Genomic DNA, 2821 nt, shown 5'->3' on the forward strand with positions numbered 1-2821 from the left:
GATGGCCAGTTATGTCTGGTTACAGAAGGCTTCTCATTCTGTCCATGGAAAGATGGAGGCTGCTCTGGGATTCAGGTTGGTGATCAGGGAAGATTTCTCCATGAAGCCCACCCGGGAGGTATCCACAAACCTAGGGGGGGAAAAAGAGGTTATTTGCCCCTAAGAGGAGATCTGGGATCCACAACACCCTCCTCTGGAGAAGAGTGATGATAGAAGCCCCAGGGACACAAAAGTATAATGTAGGGACCTTTGTGGTAGGGGCAGTTGTTTCTGAAGGAGCAAACCTCCCCTGCCCCTTGCTCCAGTGGGTAATGCACACTCCTGGGAGAACGAGTGCCTAGGCATCCTCCGTGCTGTGCAGGCGTACCTACAGCTCAGGTTCCTGAGCGGGGTCCTGGCTGCTCTGTGGAGTCCATCCAGTCCTCCCTGGGCTCCCTGCAAAAGTTTCGGTCAGTACTCTTCAGGTTCAAGCCTAAGGTACTGGGAGCTCAGTCATCCATAGTTGCTGCTCAGGCCACAGATCTCACCTTATCAAAGGCAGGAAGGAGGCAGGGAGACACGATTTGAAGCTGTAGACAAAAAGAGGCAGCAGTGGAGGGCATTTCCAGGGACATGAAGGTTCCAAATGTGTGTGTGTGTGTGTGTGTGTGGACTGACTTAAAATGATTCCATCATATCATCCAGGGAGGGCAAAGCTTAAAAGTTAATGTCATGGAGCTTCCCAGACAGACAGTGTGGTGTGGTGAGAGGAACACGGGGAATGGAGTCAAAGGCCTGGATTCCCGGCTCTGCTGCTTACCAGCTGTGTCATCCTGGACAGGCCGAGCCTTGGTGCCTCACCTGTGAGATGGGCTTGATAACATATGTATGGACTGCACAAAGATGATCTCTGGAAGGGCATCTGGGGAAGGGAAACTGAGATCAGAGGTCAGAGGGAGACTTACTTTTTACTGAATATACTATTAGTTTGACCTTTTTTATTATATGCATGTTATAATATTTTAAATTTAAATTTAATTAAGTAATTAATAATACCTATATAAATAATAATAACACCTATGTCACAGGAATGTTGAGAGAGTGAAAACACACAGTCTGTGAAAAGCATTGGAGAGAATCAAGTGCTACACAGGGATTAGTTTTACACAAGGATGCAGGAGGGAAGAACATAAAAGAAACCTCCTTTTACAAAGAAAGGCATTAAGGCGCAGCACAAGTAAATATTGACTAAATTTCTAATCATGGCCCACAGATTATCACAAAGCAATAACTAGAAGTTATTGGTTTTGCATATGATATGGTTATACACATGAGCCAAGTAGCCCACAGATGCTGTCTAGTACAATTCCTCAAGTGAGACGTGAAGACACTGAGGTCCAGAGAGGAGATGTGGCTTGCTTAACTTCACACAGCTAGTGAGTAGCCAAGCAGATAACCCTCCTAATTCTCCAGTCTTTCTAGCACACCGCACCAATTAGAGATGCAGATATAATTGTCTTAAAAAGCAAAAGAGAGACAAGCAAAAGAAGTAGAAATCACTGAATTTCCTTCTTTGTCCTTAATTTCTATAATTTTCTTCCCATTTTCTCCCTGCAGCCACCCTGTCCCTTGTCATGAACTCAGCATTTTGTAGCAAGTCCACTTGTATCTCCTACAGAAACTTTGGAGCGTCTCTCTCTGGTGTGCCTGTGTTATGTAACAGAGCTGAGCCAGCTCCGCAACTGATCCCTCCTACCTAACCACATCATTTACCTTCAAACCTCGACATCTGGGTGTCTTCTCAGGTCTGGAAACTTGTCAGAATCCAGGGTCTCAAAGAGTGGGTCTGAAGCTGGACGGCAGGAAATACCCCATTCTCCTGCCCCCAGCTCCCCTATGGAATCCTAATTGAAGGCAGGGTCAGGTGTGAAGGGCATCTCAGGGAAGAATATCTGATCCTGGTTAATACCCGCCTCCTCTAAGAAGCTTAGCAGGGCATTGTACAAGTTCTGGGTCCCAGTGCCTCCTACCAAGCCTGAGGGGGGCAGACCTTCCACCAGGGACACAGATGGGCTTTTCGTGGGCCCTCAGAGTCAATGGGGAGCTTGGGGAATTTCTCCAACTTCTTTCTAAGCAATGAGAATGAAAGGTGGTTCAGGGTCTCCATGCTTAGGCAGTGAAAAGATTTGGAAAGATTCAGAAGGCACTCTAAGGAAACCAAGAGAAAGTACTTGGGGCTTAAGAGATCAGAAGACCTCTGTTAGCACCAGGCTCCACTTGCTAATGTGTGATTCTAAATGTAATCTAAATGTAAATGTGGGAATAATAATACCTGTCCTACCCATCTGTAGGGTAGATGTGAGAATCAGTAAAAAATGAGGGACTGTGGAGAAAATACTCTGCAAACTTTAAAGCATTTCACGCATGAAATATACTTTATTAGGCCTTAAGGAAATCTTTGGGAGAGAGGGCACTAGTGGATCTCCCCAGAGCAGGCTAGGAGCTGGCCTCCTGAGCCTCCTGTGCCTCCAGTCCATGACGTGGAACTGATTGAAATGGGAGTGGGGTAAAGCCGTGGGGATCTCGTGACTCTACCCATTGACGTGGAATCCACTTCAATCATTCAGCTAACTCTGCCTGATATTTACTGATCACCCCCTTCTCCCTTCCTTGTTTCTTCCATGGTACATGGATGACATGCTGCTTTGGGTTACTTTTATCTGAAATTGCAGGTAATCCCTCACAGCTTCACCTCTGCCCCACTTCACTCTGAATGGCCTGGAACCATAAGAAGGTAACCAGCTCCTTCTGCTGAAGTCCACAGCATGCCCACCCCTGGGGA

Source organism: Cynocephalus volans, chromosome 3 (assembly GCF_027409185.1).
Source record: "Cynocephalus volans isolate mCynVol1 chromosome 3, mCynVol1.pri, whole genome shotgun sequence".
In the NCBI taxonomy this organism is placed as follows: Eukaryota; Metazoa; Chordata; class Mammalia; order Dermoptera; family Cynocephalidae; genus Cynocephalus; species Cynocephalus volans.